The sequence below is a fragment of the Gallus gallus genome, chromosome 2 (genome assembly GCF_016699485.2).
Source record: "Gallus gallus isolate bGalGal1 chromosome 2, bGalGal1.mat.broiler.GRCg7b, whole genome shotgun sequence".
NCBI lineage: Eukaryota > Metazoa > Chordata > Aves > Galliformes > Phasianidae > Gallus > Gallus gallus.
This window is the reverse complement of record NC_052533.1, coordinates 66,933,335-66,954,295: the sequence shown is the minus strand read 5'-3', so window position 1 is coordinate 66,954,295 and position 20,961 is coordinate 66,933,335. Positions and strand designations below refer to the sequence as shown.

General features: G+C 39.3%; 1 protein-coding gene across 4 annotated transcripts in view; it reads left to right on the top strand.

Moving 5' to 3' along the window:
* GMDS (GDP-mannose 4,6-dehydratase) overlaps positions 1–20,961 on the top strand; it is a 393,387-nt gene that overhangs the window by 171,311 nt on the left and 201,115 nt on the right. The gene's annotated exons all lie outside the window — the stretch shown is intronic.

The window sequence follows — 20,961 nt, the reverse complement described above, 5'->3', positions numbered from 1 at the left end:
ACTTACTGTCGTTGCCGTCTACCACTGCATCGCCCACAACTTTGTTGTCCAATGAGCAGAAATATGATGAAGATAACTGCTTCCCTGTTGCAGTTTTAGTCGTGTCTGCTCCAAACAAATTATTAATATGTTGATATAATATACGCTCATTAATTATTTTGGAACATCATTGATGTAGCATTGATGAATGCTATAGAAAAACCTACCAGTACTTTTACAGAAGTTATTTTAAAAGAAAAAAAGTCAAAGGTAACAACTATTATAGCCTTCAGGCACTGACACAGATAAAAAATACTTCTTTTCAATAGAAATCAGGCAGTGTTTCAAGCAGTAATTACAGAGGACTCATGATTGGCTGCAGTTCAATTAATTACAGGTCTACTCAAATGCTTTGCATTAAGCATAGTCTTAAATTCATTGTGAAATCAGGGAACATTTGATATTCTAAATATATGGCAATCAGCTTTCATTAATTTATATTAACTAACCTTTATATTAATTTATATTAAGTAATTAATTACAATTAATATTAATTAACACTAACTAACCTTTCCAACTTTTAGTATTTTTTACTTGTACTTCTGTTCGTTATTAAAATGCACAAGAGAATGCACAGTCATTTTTATTACTTAAGCCATTTTGTGCATGTTTAAATAGAGACTGTAAAATCTAGTCACCTGCACTGTGGTGTCTTCTGTGTTCAAATCTCTGGCTAGCATCACCCGGTTGCTTTTTCATGGTTCTTTCATTCACTTCTGATAAGTAGAAGCTGACCTTTGGCACAGCTATTACCATTTCCTTTATGGAGAATCCCTTTTATGTTTGTCGGTGCATTCAGATATAAAAATTTATGCCCAAAAATAAAGTAAAATTTTCAGTAATTCTATCTGGCAAGGCAAAATGATTCAGTAAAGTAGACTGTTGGTCAAGGTAATTTTAGTTCCGTTTTGTTGTTTTCTTGGCATGCTAAGGATGTGTCATTTTTTGAAATACATGTCATTTCAGTTTGTTGAAACTGGAAGTCCTATTTGATATGTCCAGCAGAATACTTGCAACAGTCCTGCTTTGTTTAAGGTTGTTGGTTATGAAAAGAAAGTCAGTTATGTCTGTGTTCGTAACCACCCCATACCTCATATATGTGTGAGATTGGCCCATGAGTTGAAAGGCATGCTTTTAAATGCAGATATTTTACCCTTTTGTTATGGACCAAAGTTAAAAATGTTTTTTTTCTTCTTACTACTTGGCTTTTATAGTCACAGGTAATCACTTCTAACAAAAGTGAAGAGATAATATTAAACCTACCACGTTTTTCATTGCTGGACTTCTTTCTTTGTTTGTGAATGTGAGGTGTAAATAAATAGTTTTTGAGCCATTCACGTGATTAGAGATATTTTATGCATTTCCAAATGAGCACATTTTATTTCCATTAACTTGTTTGAACTGGGATAATTAATATCTATTTTAATTGAAATCAGTCTTAAAATGATATCCAGTCTGCTCTGATTGATGTGACGATCCTCTGCACTGATAATCTTATCACCTCCATCTAGGTGAAGTAATGGTGAGATCATTCATAAAATTCTTCACAAGTACTTGCTGAAGCACCATCTTTTCTAGAGGTGTAGGTATCAGAAACAATGACTATTCCATCTTGGGTTGTTGTTTTTTTTTTGATACCTCTTAGGTCTCTGGGCTTAGTTATGGACTTGACTGGTAGACTGAAGACTTGAAGCATTTTTTTCCAAGGCTCTTGCTGAGTGGTACCAAGTGAACTATCACAAATGATAAGCAAATAGTGAAGCTGTCCTCAGTGTACATTTCTTCTCCACTGCCTCATGCAAATAGAGAAAGAGTTGATATTTAAATGATGATTTTTCAGTTAGAGCATGATTCAATACTAGCAGAATGTAGGTATATTTCTCAAATGTCTCCTTTCAGATTTTGCTGATATACAGTAGCGAAAGTTTTGCCTTCTAATGCCAATAAAAGCTTACATTTTGGTAACAGCATACACAACAAAAGAGCTTACAGTACCTTCCTTTTAGCACATGTAGTTTAGATTCTACTTCTTGACTTGGATGTAGGTGCAATTCCTAGCTAAGTAACACGCTATCATCCTAATTTCAGTTGTGTAGGGGATGTCTGCTCTAAAGAGAAACAAAAACAAAGCAAGTCCTTCCTGGTTTTTGGTTATCAGCTTCCTGAAGTATTGATGTCCATAAAACAATGCAATTATAAATTCTGCGGTGTAAGACAAAATTCAAATGTGCCATGCACATAAGCATGCATGCACATAACCCATATGCATATGTATGTGTGTGGGTATGTGTAAATGTGTGAACGTATGTCTGTTTCTCTAAATAGATGATTTTCTATTTCCATCTATGTATTTTGTGGAAATATTTCTATCCATGTATTTTAAGAGGTACGGGGATGTGGTATTTTCTCTTCAGGTTTGATATGATTGCTAGTGAGAATTTAAACAAGAGTGTAGTTTACTGCAATATGTACGAATGGTCTCTGTATTTAAAGCATAAAAACGAGGAGAGGGTTTTAATTACAGTACGTAGGTGTTCTGTCTAATGCACATCATATGGTATTGATTTCCAGCAGCAGTGCCTACTGTAAGTATTGCTGCTAGACCCTCTCCTTTCAGAAAACTATCCCTATCTGTTTCAGAACTCTAGCACCATTTTCCCCTTTTTACTTTCCTGAGGCCATTTTTATTGTGAGGGCGATATAACTGTAAAAAGATTTTTTTCTTATTTACATGACTTTTCCTTTAGGTTTCTTTTTCACCACTTTTGTGTTCGACCTATTAGTGTTTTTAGGCTTTGCAAAGCCTAAAATGTGCTCTCTTCAGCAGAACCATCTGGTTTAGTTTCCTGTGCCTCAACAATGATATGTGTATTATTATCAGGGCCACCCCTGTGGTTTTGTAAGTGGTCTTATTAGAGTGGTGGTCTTACAATTCAATTGGAGTGATTGAAAGGCTAGACTAAGGCTTCTTTCAAGTATAAGGCTTCCATAAATTATGTACTGTTGTCATATTTTTGAGGCTGACCTGTTAAGCCATTGTTAGCTTGAGTGCAGCATCTCTTTAAATAACGCAACTAAAGTAGTCCTCCTGACAAACACTGCTTTTGTGGCACGCTATTCTTGTAGATTAGCAAATTAAGGCATTTTTCAGAAGTAACTTTAGATTCATGCTGTGTTACTATGGTTTTAATTTTCCATCGTGACTGGCAACCTTTTTAAAAAATGGGGTGTTCCACATTCCGGGCAGTCTCGTAGTGGTTTTCACTTGGGGCAACAGCAGCTGAGACTGTGGGAAAGAGGTGAATCCCACAATGGAGTTGGGATTACCCAGGCCAGGGAGCCAGGACACCACACAGACGTCTCAGCCTGCAGCTGCACCTTGAGGGAAGCCACTGTCCCATTGCTGGATGGAGCGAGCTCACTGGGAAGTCAGTCTGCACAAGGTTCAACAGCAAAGGTCTCACAAGTCTCTTTTGAGTATATGTAAAGCATGAGCATTTGTTTTTATTTTATTTTTTACAGAAACTTTCTTGTCTACAATAATTCTATGAATTCAGCATGTTTTGGGCAAATTTCATACCAGCGTTCACATAAACATCCCTACTCCTCCTCATCCAAAGTCTTAAATTCTCATCGTAAAGCAATGAAATCCTGAATTCATGGAAAAAGAAATTATTGAGGTTTGTGGGAGAGTTCATACAAATGAAGCTGAATCACTTCAGTTGAGATCTCTCCATTCTTTCTTTCCTCTTTCTCCTATTATGAGTGGGGAAAATCATCAAAAATAAAATAGTAACAAGGTGTGTCTCCCTTTGAGCTTAAGTTTTTTTAATTCAATCAGGTGGTATTTGGCAACATTTTAAAGAACTGAAAGCAGCATCTTTTATTGGGAAATGCTTGGCAACATCAAGAACAGGTACTGCTACCAGCCCCACCTTTATAATCCAGATAGTTTATTAACTAATCTGCAATTTGCAGGTTTGTTTGAATCTTAGAGTAATGCACCATGTTGAGAAAGCTACATAGCATAGTTGGTTTTAATTTTAATAGGGGGGAAAAATCCCTTAAAGCAGATCATTAAATTTAATGAGGACATTTTTAAAACCCTATAATGGTTGAATTTACACTGGAAGTCCAAAATAGCTAATGGCATTGTTATGTCTGTGTGGTAACATCCTCACTCCACTGCAATTGCTTTCATTTGAAATGTAGCCAGTAAAAAAAACTGTGGGCACTGAATTCCCAGAACCAAAGATTGCAGCCCTCCAAAAATTTCAGGTCACTCCGCTGAAGTAAATATTCCAGACAATAAACTAAAATGCCGGGGCTCACTTTTATTGTGCTCTAATAATATTAATATTCTATATATTATTAAGAAGAAGATTGGTTATCAGCAGAGTGACTATACTTTCCGTATCTGGGTATGGAAAAGAAATAGGATTTTATTGTTGTTGTTTGAGTGGGAAGCATTCCCCAAACCCACAGGGTGCTCTTAATATGCCACTTTTAGTTTTAGCAGAAATACTTGAAGAAATACTTGAATTTTAGCTATAGGTGTTTTTGGATGAAGCCTTGACCTAACAAGCAGCATTAATGGTCCATAGATAGAGCAGCTGAACTTTCCTGTCGGCCTTCTGTGGCTGACATTAGTCTTCCCCTGGGGAGGGCTGACTTGGTTACCAGGTTAGGCATGCGAAGAAAGCTTAGTGCTGTCAAGTGCGTGACTCCTCTCTCTTCCTCTCAAAACCCGTGTGTTTTTCTACAACAGAAACAATTGTTTGTTTCCTCAGGAGTATGAAGAATTATGCATTTGCTGAAGTAGAAGAGCAGCCTTAGCGTTTTCTCCTTCCTTGTCCCCAGTCAGTTAAGCATCATGACTGGGATTTGCCTGCAGCCCTGGAAGAGGAGAATTAAGTGAACAGTGTTTCCCTGAAATTATCCAGGGCTTTCAGCTTATGAGAGAGCTGTGCAAAGCAGCTGGGACATCCCTCAAATGCTCTCAGCTCCTTCCTGCACTCGGATGCCCAGTGGTGCTGCAGAGCCCAGCAGCTGCCTTCACCAGCAGGGTAGCTCCTGCAGCCACAGAGCTCAGTGGCAGTTTCATTGCTTTTAGCAAAATCTGGATGTTTTACTTAACAAAACCAAGGTTGGTGGGCTAGATATCTGTTTTCAGCGTCTTCTGTTGTGCAGTAGGATTGAAGGATTTCTGGTATTGGATTTGAGGAAGCAAAATTAGGAGAGAGCTCAATCCTCTTCTGCCGATATGAAATGTTACCTGTCTGCAAGAAAAAATTATATAGGCTGGTGGGATTTTTGGTTGGTTTTGTTTTGCCTAGCTTACTTTCTTTGGTTTAATAGTACAAGTCGGGCAGGGCGAATTCAATCATTTGAAGCCTCAAAGAACTGTGACTTCCAATTAGGAACCTCTGCTCTGAGTGTTGGTGGAGGCTGCTGTGTCCTTAGAAGGACTGGGAGAGCATTGAACCAACTTCTTGTTGCACTGATGTTACTTACCTTCATGTAAGTACCTTCAAGAACTACCTTATGCAGTTCTCCTATAAAAAGAACTGATACCATTATGGAAGATACGTTTGTTCTCAAAGTTTGCTTATAATAGCAAGCGTTGTACTTTTTAGAAGCTGATACTTCAAGATACTTCAAGTTGTGTTGTTATTTCTTGATCTGCAAATGAGTTCAGTTTTTTTTTAGTCTCCATGCACTCTAGACAGATTTCTTTAAGACATGACAAATTGCATTAGACGAGCATTACCTCTTAATTCTACCTTAACCTCTAACATGTGAGATGTTACTCTACACTGTAACTGCTTATCAAGATGACCCTAATGCTATAATACCAGGCATACACGTTGCTTTTAACACTATGAAAAGTTGTTCCAAATCATACAATCGTGCTGTACTGTGCCTTACTTTACAAGAAAAAGCAATGCTTTGTACTGCTAATGCAATATTTTCACTCTGTGTAATACAGGCATACTTTCCCTCTCAACATTAATTTATTTTGCTGCACATATTTCCAGACAAACCTTACTTTTCCATATCTGGTAGCAAATTCTTTCTTTCTCTGAGGTGTTTTAAATTCAAGGAACATCAGGCTTTTAATATATCATACTCATTTTAAAGGGTGAATAATTGACACAGGAAAAATATGTAAGTTCCTTTTTCATTTTATTGCCAATATTATTTTTGATATCCTAGGTAGATGTATATTAAAAATTCTACCAATTGAAAACCGTTCATCTCCCTGGTTACGAGTTAGTCTCAGTTTGTTGGAAAGGTGGCATGAGATACAAGAGAGGATGGCCATTGCATGACAGATGCCTGTGCATATACGGCAGGTCTCTCTTCCATCACGAAAAAGTGCTGGGTTGAATGCTGAGCACCATGCCTTGTAGCGCCATAGTCCTCTGGTTGCTGGCAAGTTGCTTAGAGCAGTCAGGCTTTAATACGGACCACAGCTGGAGAATTGCCCCTGCTCCTATCTAGGCACATCCCATGTACTTGTTTATTATGTTTTATTTTGGCCTGTGGTACCTTGTAAAGCTTTCCAGTGACTTCTGTGCCACAGTGGTGGTGTACACCACTGGAATGTGGCCTTCTGAATCAGTCATGCTGGTAGCAGGAATCTCTGATTTGCAAGGACAAGTCTGCCACAAAGCAGGGCCCAGCAGTACGCTGTTCCTGGGATGAGAGCTTGGAACATGAAGGAGCTTGCCTTCTGAGACACTTTCCCACACTAACGGCACTATCTGTTGCCTGATCTCCAGATTATTTCTTTCTTTCTGAAGCAATTCAGGAGCAGGAGAGTATCAATTAAAAACCATTGTTGCTTGAAGGCTTGTGCAAGTTCATATTGTCCGAGCACACTTAATGACAGAGTTCATGTAATGTGTAGAATTCTAATGGAGTTTTACAAATGTAGGTGCTAAGAAAACATTTTCAAAAGCAGTCTGTTTGATCCAGACAGCAGTAAAGGGTGAGAGCATATGCTTCAAGTTTGCCATCGTGGACTCACAGTCACCAGGAGTAAACTTCCATGAGGACTGCAGAGCTGTGTCCCCTCCTTGGCCTCCTGGCAAACCGGAGGGCCAAGCGTGCTGCAAGCCAACTGCAAAAACTGGTCTGGAGTGAAAGCTTTTGCTAACAATATGATTATTGACTTCGGTGGGATTGACTTCATCCATTGCATCGTACATTTATACACGAGGAGGAGGAGATTGGCAGACGAGAAAAGAGGCTCTGTGCCCACACAGATTTACACAGTACACCTGTGATAGGGACAGCCACAATATGACTCTAAAAGTGACCTCAAGCAGCATTAAAATTCTATTTAACGTGTTACCAATGTAAACAGGAAGGGCAATAAAGCGTTTTCACCTGGCCCGCTCTGTGCCGGGTTTCAGCCTCAAGTATGACAGAATGATGAAATTGGTGCACAACTGCCCACTCCTTGTAATTAAGCAAATTACACTTTCCTCAAAGAAGGCTTTTTTGTTGCTGATTTCCATAAGGTCACATCTAGAGAAGGGCAGCGTAAAACCAACAGGCACATGTGTAAAAGTGTAGCTGGCAGAAGAACAAGTCTGAGTAAAAAGTCCACCCGAAATTAAATTAAATTAAATTAATCATCATTGTTACCACATTCATTTTTGGAATGATTATTTAAAAAGGAGTGTTAAATAGTAACAGAATCATGCACGTGTCATTTGCCTTTAAAATACACTCTACAGTGAAGAAAAAAGCCTCAGTTACTCGGTTTAATTTATTCATAAGAGGTTTCTAAACAAATTGTGTAATGAAATTGCATACTGATGATAGGCATTTAGTTACACTGATTTGTAGCAGTCGGATCATTTAAATACAATGCGTCATAAATATTTCGAGTTAGGGGAAAAAATCCAAATCCTGAAAGCACTGTTTTAAGAAGGACTTGTATAGTTGTTTATGCTCTGTAGTGCTTGTAAAACAGTTGACTCCTGCATAAGTTGATAGTTTTATTAGTAGTATCTTGAAGTGATCCTTTTTGCCTAGATATGGGTTTTCACTGGGATACTGGTTCATATAAAGTCTGTTTCACTGAAATAGTCCACTAATCTGTCACTACAAATTTTGACTGTGTTAGTATTAGAAAGTCCTGCTGGAGCTTACACTGCTATTACACTTTCTTGGAGGGAAAAAATAACACAAACTTTTATATTTCACAAAGGGAGATAAAAACTGGAAAATAAAACTGCCTGTAAACAAGAATAAAATAGCAGCGTTCAGGCACAGGATGAAAGCTTGCATCTGGAATCCCACCCAGAACCAACTTTGCAGCAGCCAGAAGGAGCACGGTCTGGCAGAGCAAAGCGAATTTATACTCAGGAGGAACATAGCTGAAGCTGCATCCTTGTGTCAGGGGACAATGCAGGATGAGGTTTAAGACCCTAGTTGATGAGGGAGCACTGTGGTCTTATCACGTGCTCTTGCACTCCCGTGGGGCAAAGCAAACCATAGCTTGCTATTGGGCTTTATTGTGCCTGTGGAAGGAAACTGAAATTCTCCAGACAAATTTAGTTGAGGCACAAAATTAGAACACACTCACACACACAAAAAAGCAAACGTTTACACTTGGTTTTGACAATTTATTTTCTTGTGGAACTGAGAGATGCAAAGGAAGGATGGGCTCAGTAGAAAGCTTTGACTTGAGAATTGCCTTTAACAGTAATTTGATTTCAATTTCTGGTTCTGCAAAAGCCCATTTACTAGCATATGAATACTTGACAATTCTGCAAAATGACTTATTTTGTATTGGCGATAGAGAGCCAGCTCCGGCAGTCTCTGTGCACACCCAGTAAGGGGACAAGACAATGAACACAAGTTCCCTGTGTGTAGCCCACCAGCAAAAACAGGCCTACCAGCTACCACTGCTAAAATAACTGCATCTTTTTTAAAGATAATAAAACTAGTCAATGGATCAAACTGAGAGCACCAAGGTAATCTCTCCCAGCTAGCAGAAGCAGCAAGTGACTATCAGCCAGATCGCCATCAACCATCATTTTGGTAGACATTTATACCAGATATAGCCCTGAAAATTAAAAATGAATACATAATGAACACATCAGTTTTGATGGTTTTAAAGATGATCTATGTATTATATTTATTTCTGATCTGTATCCTCTTCTGCTCTATAACACAGTCGCCTTGAAGCAAGCCTGCATGTGCATGTGTGGGTTGCTAGTCCTTCAATCTTGTGTTGTGGGGAATGACAAAAGTGCAGTGATTTGTCCTCCCCGGCTTTGCATGGGAACTGTGGAGGTAGCATCTGAGGTGCTATTGAAATTTTAATAGAAGCGGGTGCCAAGCCTTTAACAAAAACATCCTTTTTTTGCTAGAGGTTCACTGGCCACTGGGGCCTAACAGGTGTCAACAAATAAAAAGTGTCCGTTTGTTTAGACTAATTTTTTTTTCTTTTTGCTTTTTAGTTGCTGAAAACTCACTCTTAACTTTATTTTGACACTGCTATAAATCCTCTAATTCACAGAGTCAGGTGGGGGAAAAAAAATCAGTTGGTAGAAAGTGAGTATGGAAGAGAGAAATCAGAGTATTTGAATTTTTTAACAAGAAAAAACTTAATGGCAAACAATGGAATTACTTGCTTTCCTTCGAGTTTCCAAGATATTGAGTTTCTTTACCTGTTACATGTTGTTATTAACCAGAAGTACTTACAGTCGTGTTTAGAATAAGCACACCAAGTCATCTGTCCAACTGAATTTGAATTAAAACAAATCAACAAAACGAAGAGGGCCTGAGTAAGAAAGTACGCCTGCCCGTAGAAACATTAAACCTTTAAACTTAGACAGTCTGGATTTGTTATTTAGTAGCTTGTGTAATTATAATGTTTGTTGCTTTATTTAGATGAACAGTTTGGCTCTGGCTACCTTTGTTCTCAGCATACAGAAGATTTGGCACGTTGCATACAATGAATGGTACGATTAGAGAGGGGAGACCTGCAAAGGACATCCTCCCAAGGCGGATTGGCAGGCAAGAGCAGAACATCCTTTTCATTGAAAGCAACTCATCAGGAAAGCATTGGTTCTGCCTCTCTGTATTTAGCTGAATGCAGATGAGAGACACAATTAACACTAATGAGTGACAGGGGATTTATTGTTTACCTAGAGATAAGGTATGGGCTTCCTTTGTTGGCACTTTCTGCTGAATAGTTTGATCCTACTTCACTAAGCCTTCTATTTCATGTTGCTTTTTTGGGTAGTGATGGTTGTTGTTGCTTTAAGTGATTTCTTCCACCAAAATCTTTTCATCACTTGGGCTTTTTTATTTTATTTTTATTGCAAATTGTCTAAGCTGTTTGTCATTTGGGCCAAAGAAGTCTGGAGGTCCTTTACATGCATCACATGTTTCTGCATCCAACAGTGCTTTTTCTGTTCAGTGCTTGCCCTCCTCCCCAAAGCTGAAATAAATCAAAGTAGGTTGAGACTCAGTCGCAATAAATCAAGACCTGTCCAAAACTGGAGCCTGCCCAGTCAAAATGTCATAGCTTGGCTTTCACTGAGGATTAATTAAAGGCCTGATATAAAGCCCAGATGTGCTACAGAAGAGTAGCAAACTGCCTGCTGGTGGCTATACTAAAAACCAAGTCTCCCCATGAATCTGCCCACCCAAGAACATGGAGGAGGATAAGGCTGAGGAAAGGGAAGAAGGGAGGGGAGGGAAGAAATAAACTGAATCAAGCATGATTTTATAGCATCTACATTGGCAGAAAACAAGACAAGCTTTATGCTAGAGCACCTCTGAAAAAAATACAAGGCAGACGTGTGTATATTTCTAACAGCAGCAGAGAACATGATTGTTAAAATGTTCAGCATTAATTGGGAGTGGGAGAAAACTAACACAGCAAGTGAACTTTTGCACTTCTTATGGTTAAAAAAAAAATGCTTAAAAATATATTAAGTGGCATGCCCAGTGTCTGAGTTTGCTCAGTGCCTGTTTTACATTAAAGTCCTGAAAGTTATCTTGATTAAAATGGTTTAGCTGAAGATTCCTGAGACTCTAGCAGGGACAGATATGGAAGTGTGTGTGTATCTAAATTGAATATGCTTGAATGCAAGTATATAAAATATACATAAATTGCTTGGTGCTTACATTGTGGCCTTCATAGAACTCCAACTTTACAGAATCACAGAATGGTTGAAGTTGAAAGGAACCTCTGGATATCATCTAATCCAACCTCTAGAGCATAACAGCATCACAGAATTGTTCAGTGTTTAAGTGAAAAGTGTGCACAGACTGAATACCTCTTAAAAAGTTCCAAGTGATGAAAGAGTACTACAGCTTAGTTGAGACATGGTGTATGAATACACTCACTCTCTTTTGCAGGCGTAGAGCTACAAGTGTTTGCAAGAAGAAATTTTCAAGATAATAGTATCTGTTTAGATGGAAGTTAAATGCTTTCTTTGAATAACATTAATTCAACAATAGCTGCCCTGTTTTCCGTTTCTTTAAATTTATTGTAAGTCTTGAATATGCATACATGCTCTGATGAGATGTGGTGTTAAAATTTCCTGAAACTGAAGAAGTGGTTCTGGAATGGCAGAAGTGGTCTTCAAGGCTGCCTGGACCTGTCTGCTGTTTTGATGGCTATGTAGTGATTCCACTACCTGTATGGCAGTCAGCTGTGAAAGTGTAGATATTCCTTAGCATGGGATGTTCCTATGTATATCTTTGTATATACTGATGTATATTCATATGTGTCTATTTATATCTTTTCAGTGAGACCAGGCTGTTGGTCATGAATAACTTAGTGATACCCTTTTTGAGATGTGAAAATCTTTCTAGTCTCTCCTCCACCTAGAATAAATGAAAGTCAGCTTTGAAAGATGAAAGGGGGTGATGAAGGTCTTATTTCTGTAAATTGTGAACCAAAAGTATACGGTTTTTCATTAAGGCCCCGAGAAGGATTGATGAAAACTGGGATTTGAGGGATGTTTGGTGGGAGGTTTCAAAGTCCTGTTCTCTCTGTGTCTTGTCCTTGTTGCATGTGGTCAATGCACGTCTGTACTAACTTGGCAAAGCAGACCATGGCAAGCCCTGGCTATAATACTGGATATAATATTGGATGGCTAGCAGGTAACAAGTTTTGCGCTTTAGCAGTCTGTTCTTTGTGCAGTGAGGGAAAAGCCCATGATCTATATACATTTCCTCTTGAGTGACAAGGTGTTTCAGAGAAACTTGCAATGCTTGTTTATACGCTACTTCATAGGTCACCAAATGACTGTTTACATTTGGTTGCCTCATGCATGGTCTCCAAAGGAGGACTTCAGGCCACCTTCAAAACTCCCTTTCAGATCATAGACTTCTGGCAGTGCCTTTGTGTTCTCTCTTGCTAGTGAAACATTCTCCATTTCCCACTCTGCTCTGTGCTGTGCAGCCTCAACTTGAGCACTGAGTGCAGGTTTGGGGCACTACAATATAAGAACATCAAACTAGAGAGTATCCAAAGGAGGACTACGAAGATGAGGAAGGGTCTGGAGGGCAAGGTGTATGTGGAGCAGCTAAGGTCCCTGTGTTTGTTCAGCCCAGAGCAGAGGAGCTGAGGGGAGGCCTCATGGCAGCTGCAGCTCCTCGCAGGGACTGGACGGGCAGCGCTGACTTCGCTCTCTGTGACAGCAAAGGGCCAGAGGGAGCATCGTCATGGGAGGGTCAGGTTGGGGGTTAGGAAAAAGTTGTTTGCCAGAGGGTGGTGGGCATGGCCCCAAGTGCTGGAGTTCAAGCAGTGTTTGGTCTGTGCTCTAAGAAATAGGGTTTGAACTGTGGGGAGTTCTGTGTGGAGCCAGGAGTTGGACTTCACTGATTCTTATGGGTCCCTTCCAAGTCAGGATATTCTGATTCACTTCATCAGACTTCCTCAACACTGTCATCCTCAGACCCTACTTCTTCCAATAGCATTTCCTTACTTTTAGCTGTGGTCTCTCTCACTCTCCTAGACAAATGTTTCTTCATGCTTTCCATGTGTTCATGCTGTCTATTTTAGCTGGTAGACCCTTCATGCATTTCACTGTTTTTGCTCCTACCCTTGTCGCTAGTTACAGGTGTTAAAAGACTGAATGTGGAACTGTGGGTAGAGAAGCCATAACAGCATGCCATTGGTGCAAGATGGATAAAAACTTCTTGGGGACCACTTGTACAGAGAAGGAAAGAAACCACATTTATTTCAGCTAAATAATAATAAAATGTAATTGGCATTAGAACAGGAAGAGTCGAGTTTCTTTTTAATTAAAGTGGGGAATTTACCTAGTTAACATCAAATTATAGTGTTTCTGTGCCCCAGAATATTGAGTAGGGAAGAGTAAGCCCCATGCAAGCATTCCCCCAGAGACATGGAACCCGAGTTCCTTGTGTGGCTGTAGCATAACTCACCTCTAGGAACAATAGGTGGCTTTCAGGAGGCCAGCCTGGCCAGCTCACCCCTTGTTATAGAAGCTTCTGTATAGTCATGTTTGGGAGTATGTAACTGTGTGGAGGAAAGTCTGGAACAGAGAGCATTGGAGGATAGACACTTACTGTTTGAGCAAGACTTAAATGTTGTGACACAAGTACTGCAGAGCTTTTATGGCAGAGAAACACATCTGAGAAGCACTGCTGTGGTCCTTCTTTACGACTATACCATTTTCAGTCTATAATTTCCTATAAAAATTTCACCATGGCTTTAAATTTAGCAAAGCCCATCAAAGTCTGGGAACTTCTTAGCTTTTTTTTTTTTTGTAACAAATTTTAACAAAGTTCAGCCTTTGAGCCAGGATTAGAAAACTTTGAGAGGGCTGTGCTAAATTTAAAAACCTGCTTTAGTTTTAAATGTCTTTGCAAGCTGTTACTTCTGAATGCAAAGTATGCCTTTGCTCTGTGCGTAAGGGAAAAAAAAAAAAAAAAGATATAAAAGGCTAAGTGGTTAAATTTTAACAATTAGCTACTGTAAAGCCTTGGGAGCTTCCCCAGCTTTCTCTTCAACTCATGTTTTCTTTATCTCCTGGGTGGTCCCTATCATCCTTGTCAGTTCTTCTAAGACCCCCCTCTTGTTCCCTCTTCCCTCTTCGGTCTCCCTGTAAAAGAGGCCCCCTCCCAGTCACCGTCCTTCCTGCTGGGAGCCCTCTGGGATACAGCCAGTGATGGTCTTTATTTTATACTTGCAGGAACCGAAGAGAGATGAGTGGTATGGAAGATAGGAAGACAGCTTTCTAGTAGGGGAAATAATGCTGAATCTCAACCCTCTGCACAGAGAGTAGTACAGGGAATGCATCCTGACTGTCAGGGTTGCTGGGCGATTTTTTCTGTGTCGTACTGAAAAAAATTTTTTCTCCCTTCCTCAGAGAATTGGTTATTCAACTGATACAAATCAGCAGATCCCATTCAAAACACTGGTATTACCCTAACTTATCCAAGTTATCTCTCATGGGTAAGGTGTGATTCCGTAGACACAGAACCATTAAGTCAGAGGTAGACATTTTTGCTACGCTTTTTAAGTGATAGAAAGCTTATTAGTCTGAACAGTATCTCTCTGAGATGGGCTGAGAGCAGACAGGCGAGAACACAGCATGTACCGTGTAAGCAGATTTATCTTGGTGGTGGGTCTCTGAAAACAAAGGGAGTTTTGGATCAAGCAGCATCTACTCTGGAGAGCTGCAACTCTTACCTGAGGTTATCTGTAGTAGTTCAGTATTCCTTCTCTTCACCTTCGAGGCAGTTAGGTTTGTGCAAAGGTGTAACAGCAGATCTTGTCCTGCGTATACACAGTTCTAACTTCTTGGGAGATGTAGTATTAACTTCCTTCACCGAGAAAGTATTTTGCAGTGCTGGAAGCAGAAGTAAATTCTCCTCAGTCTCTCTTCAGGATCTTAACAACATCTCACCTAGCAGCTTCTGTTGACTTGAAAATCTACTGGAAGACATTACCTGAATTTTCTTGTCAGTAGGGAAAACAATAATGTGATTTTTGGAAGGTGTAAGTAATGCTGACAGTGTGGAAGTTGTTTGGTTTAGTAAATCACATTTACCTAGAAACAACATGAGTCTCAGCTCCATTGGTTCAGTAACAGTTTTTGGAGACCATTTTTATCTTTGTTTTGGAATTTTGCTGTGTACAACTCATCATCAGTTCACAAGCATTTTCAACATATGGGCAGAATGAGGCCTTAAATTGGAAACCAATGTACAAAATACTGTACTTGGAATGCAAATCTCTAGGAATACTGTTTCCCAATTTGCGTGCTGTCAGACACAATACTGGTGTCAATTGCTTGTAACTGTAGTAATTAAGGAATTAATGGCTTAAAGGGCTTCAGCATGTTGAAATCAGTCAATCACCTTGCCTCTAGTGCCTCTGAACTTTTCACTATGTAAGATGTTATACTGTATTTGCTTAATGCAATTATGGAATAATCCTTGGTCCAGTTTCCTGGAACAATACAAATAGCCTTTTCTTCTCTCCATGTGTTCCTGGTTTACAGCCTAACTTGGAAGGAAGCTGTGTTTGTGAACTTTTGTTTCCCTTCACACTGAGGTCCAATTCCAACATACTTCTCATTCACTTTTGTTTTGAAAATGTTTGTGCTCCATTGTCTGCCCAACGTACATTTTGCTGAAGTCTTGTCCTTAGAGTTTTATCTAATTGAATACAGACTGGAAGAAATATTCATTTTGTTAGATAAGAATGTTAATCGTTTTGTGTTTATTTTACACATATTCATTTAATCACTTCATCCAGGTAGAAGGTTTCCTGTTGTCTTCAGTCTTGAGTTACTTACCTTTACACTGGAGTCTGGACAAAACCAAACCCTTGCATCTGACTGGCTCTGTCTTTGAAGCGGCTCAGGCTGGGTCAGATGTTTGTTGTTAGTTCCTATCTCCAATTGAAGAAGAAGGGGTAAATTTCTAGTTAAAGAATTAGGATAAAGGTCTGAGCCTAGCACCTCGTAATTTTCTCTTCCATTGAAGTGGATTAAACTGTGGAAGAGAGACGATCGAAGAAAGGGGTTGTCTAAAGATATATTTTTTTAACTTAAATATAAAGTTTTTATAGTTGAAAAGTATTACTTCCATCAAGGTACAAGGATTCTGCTAATGTTTTTTATGGGCTGGATACATTTTGAAAAAACAAAGTAATTGGAAAATGTTGGATCTGCTGTAACCACCATCTGCCCCTGCCTTGAAAAATGTGCATGGTTCCATACACACATTTTAAATGATCCATCATATATCATCACTTACTACAGTACTTCATTCATGTAGGTGTTAGGTTTTGTGTGCAAAAGGTCAAATCTTTTCAAACTTAATTCTGAACGCCTGTGTTTTATAACAACCTAACTTTTCTTTGAAGTTAGAATATATATTTTTAAGATAATAATTCATCATTAGCTAGAGGGGAGTAGTAGGGGAAAAAAGAAAAGAAAAAGCAAAACCCACATTCCTGCTCCAGATCAAGTTGACTAAGGTCTTTTGGTTGATTGTTCATATTTCTAACACTGAAATTAGATAGAATAAATGATACATATTAATATCTGTAGAATTGAGATTACTTCACAGTCCCTGAATGTTTCTGTCCTAAAGAAAAAAACAGCGCTCTAAACAGGAGAGTTGGAGGAAAAGAAGTAGTTAGTGAATTTTTTGTTTTACATGCCATCTTTAAAAAAATTACTATAAGTTTGAGGCTAGCCTTTGGCATTGCTAGAGCTAATTCTTTATAAATCCCTTTAGAATGCCTGCTAGACCTGGAACATTTTTCAGGGCCAAAGAGTATCAGTGTAAAATTAGAAAAACAATGTCTTTGAGTTTTCTTGGCTTCTGGGAGATGAGTGGGTGGTGAAGAGTCCCTTCCTTGTAATAATGTTTTTACAAATAGAAATTATGCAACAGTTTAAGAAAGGTACCTCAGTTGGAAAAAGAGGAACGTGCCAGTGCATTTCATTTGCTTGTAATATGTTTTATTTTAAAAACAACCTCCTTTAAAATAGAGAATAAGTAATGAAAATTGTCGTGGGTGAAATAAAGAAACACGTAGGGATTAGAAAAATATACGAGTAGATCTGTTAGCTTTGTTTAGACTTAGTAACTGGGCTTTTTAAACGTGTTTCAGAAATTTTACACTGTGCTGCCTGTTTGTGTCATTATAATTAGGGGTCTCTTGATATTTCCATTACAAGAGAATGTTTTTTGGGGTTTTTTAATCTAACATTTAAAACAGGGGAGAAAAAAAAAAAAAAACAAACCATACCCAGGTCATTTTTTGACAGGTATTGTCTGAGCCTAGGGATGGATATGCCCCTATACGCTTGTCATGTTGTAATTTTTTATCAACCAATAAAAATTAGCTTGCATTAAATACCAGTTCACCGTTGGCACAGAAAGTCCAGCACTTGGCTCCGCCTATGAGCAACCAGATAGGGGTTCCTCACTGGATAAAAGATAAGCAGATTGGCCAGACTCTTCTGTCTTGGAAAGTAGTGCAGCCCTTTCCAACAGTCAGAGGGGCAGGCCAAGGCTGAACGTTTGTGCTCTGCTCTTTGGGCCGTGGCACATGTACTGGTGGTACGCATTGCTGAGGGCCAAGCATATGGTCGTTCCAGTTTTGGAAAGTTCTGCATTTGGCTCAGGATATTATGAACTCAATTTCTTTTAGCTGCAGTTTACTCAAGGGAAGGAACATCGAAATTCACAACATGAAAAGATTGAGGAACTTCGGCTGTGGTTAGTGGAAGCTCCTGAGGTGAATTTATATAGTCCTGCAAAAGAGCTCAACTGATTTCAGTCCTGCAGCACTCACAACACAAAATGTGGATGTTGAAAGCCTAACTGAAAAAAAATGTTCAGTGGGTCCCTTTGGGTCTTCTGCACTGGGGTGTATTTAAAGTGGTTAGGGGTTTACTTAGGACTCCAGCCATGAATTCTGGAGCATCACACCAAATTGAGCTGGCCATGAGCTTTGTCCTGATCCACACCCTTCTCATTTCAGAATTGGTCATTGGCCTTCAGGAAACAATATAAACTGCTTGTTACCTCAGCCTCTTCCTAGACATATCAGAGGGTATACCAGATGTACAAGAGATTATATCAGGTGGTCCTTAAATATGCTGATGCCTGCCAGGAATTCCCCATTGCTGTACAAAATTTGAATGAAAACATCAAGACTGAATGTGAGGCATGGAAGAGGGTAAGGTTTAGATGCATTTGTTGCCTGCAATAGCTGGAAAACAGTGGCCATAGAAGCCAATCAGTAGAGCAAAAAAGTTACCCTGAAGTGCCTTGGAAACCGTCTTCTTTTTCCTTCCTGTCCACCCTTTAAGCCCGAGCAATAATTTCACACACAGAGATAAATCTCCACTGAGAGACATTTCAAGTTTTACCCATGCTCACTTAAAGTGTATTTCGTGTGTGCAGTATGAATCAATTTTTTTTATTAGGTTAGATTCCATTTTTCAGCCTGCAGTAATATCTGGAAGATATCCATTCCTTTAAACATGTTAAGATCTGATATGATCGTATGGAGAGAGGCTGGGTGGCTGCTCATAGCGATGAAGGTGCCTTCAACTCAGTATCCAGCAAATCTTCAACTGGTAAAGCAGGATGGATTTCACTGCACAGACACATAAGGTATATCTCTATTTCCAGATGCACTGTGATACTTCTGTTGTGACTGGCTTTGATGGAACTGACTCTCCTGTGGCTAGAATCAGGGCTGGGAGAATGATGAATAATACCAAGGTCAAGATTACAGTGGAGTGATGGAAAATCTGATTTCTCCCATCATCGCGTTCATAATATTATGACTCATACTGGAAGGAGGTGTCAGGGGGAAGGTGGCACCTCTTGGCAAGAAGAGAGGAGAAATAGGCAAACCACCACTCCACCCTAAAAAGCTCTCTCACTCGGGAAAAAAAAAATGGGACAAAATACCACTGTCTCTGGAAGGTTGCCTCAACAAATGTGTCTTTGAATTTCTGGTTCCTGAGCATGTTTTTCAGTAGAGACTCTATTTTTGAGATACCATGGGCTCCAAAGGCAGCGCTGCAGATAAGGTATCAGAAACATGTGAGCAACATTTCTTTGAGTCTTTCTTGGTTTTTACACCTGTAAAATGAATGCAGTGCCTCACAGAGACAAGTATAAAGCCTAGTTCACTAGGAGCTGTAGGTAAGCTGTAAGTTGTTGCATCAGTAGGTATTATTATAGAGGTATGTATACAAACTTCTAGGGCTTGAGAAAAAGTACTGGCCCTTGTAATAGATATAAAAGATGTACTATGGGTTATGGTTCAGAGGGAAACTTTATGACAACAGAATGGCTTTTGTGGTGGATTTATCTCTATCTATGAAGTGGCTTTAGCTTTTCAGGAATATCGTTAGACTATTTCATTGTGCTGTAGTGGAGAAAAAGAAATAATAAGTAAACCAAACAAAAAAAAACACCTATGAACAGAAAAAAAAGAAAACAAATCCTCTGGAGGTAAATTTGACTTCTGCTTTTGCATTCAGCCACATAGTGGTCTTTCATATGGTCACACAGCATTTCTTTTGTTGGAACAGGTCCTAGATTAGATTAGAGAGTGTGAGTAAAATATTATTCTAGATAATTACATTATTAATATTTATGAAGTTAATCAATAGTCTTTCCAAAACAGGCTAGACTGTGAATTCTTTTTATTTCAGTGAGAAGTATTTTGGCATCTAGGATGAAGGGGCACATTTATTTTTTCACTGGGTATCTGCTGATTAGTTAATTAAATATTTTCATCAGTCACAATGACCTCTGTATTTGGACAGCATATTGGTTTACGCTGGATTCCCCATAGCAGTGACTTTGTGCTGTGTTGCCTTCAGGTTACAGAAATAAGGTCTCCCCCATCCACTGCCAGCCTGTTTTCTTATCAGGCTGAGTTGTCGTAGACATCCTCTGAAGCCTGTACCTTTAGCAGGGAAATGAAATTGGACTGAGCTGGTCCTGCTAGCCCAAAGTTTCTGCTTTGTTAAAAGGTTCAGAGCAGGTCAGGTATTTTTCAGTATATTTTTAAAAGCGTGGTTGAGCTAATTTAATTTCTGTTCATTAATTCCAACCCCCACGCCCCCCTTCAGAATAAATGGCCCTTCACACAAATCCAATTTAGCTTCAATATACCTTATTCACACTGCCTTTTATTGCAAGCCACAGTTCAGCCAGCTGTAAGATTGCCCAGCTGCCTCAGGTTTCCCAATTTAGCCCTGGAAATGATTTCAGCATGGCTGAAAACTTTTCACTGGCCAATTTGGAAACGGGATTCAACTTGTGAAAAATGTCCCAGAATGGCCACTGAAAGAAAATATAACAAAAAACACACACAAAGAAAACTGGGGCGTAAGGAGGTCTGCTTGGAGATTTTTTCCTAGGGCAAAAGGATGTATAGGGGAGGGGGAGCAGAAGTTGAAAATCAATTCATAGCCTTGCACTTCTGTTACCCTCTTAGGGACTTCTCGTCTTGGCCTGGGCTTAATTGCAGTACTGATATAAACAAGGGGCTTAGTGTGAAACTCTGTACAGGCAGCTGGAGGTGAACTGGCAGTGAAGACCAGGATTGAGTTTAGTATGGAGGCAAAATAGCTTGGCTTTATCTGGGAGCAATAGCAGGAAGGAAAAAAAGGTTTGCAGCTGTGTGGTGAGAATGCATGTCTAATCAAAGAAGTCCATGGCATCAAATGTTAGTATTTACATGGCTAGGGGGAAAAAATAGTAACATGGCCATGTCTTAAACACCACTGAACTTGAAGCTACAAACAGAGGTTCTGCCATTGGATCTGACTTGTATTTTACAGTGTCCACGTGTGTGCAGCTCAACAAAGGGTTGATCAAGCATGGATTTATTGTTGCACTTTTATAGAAAACCCA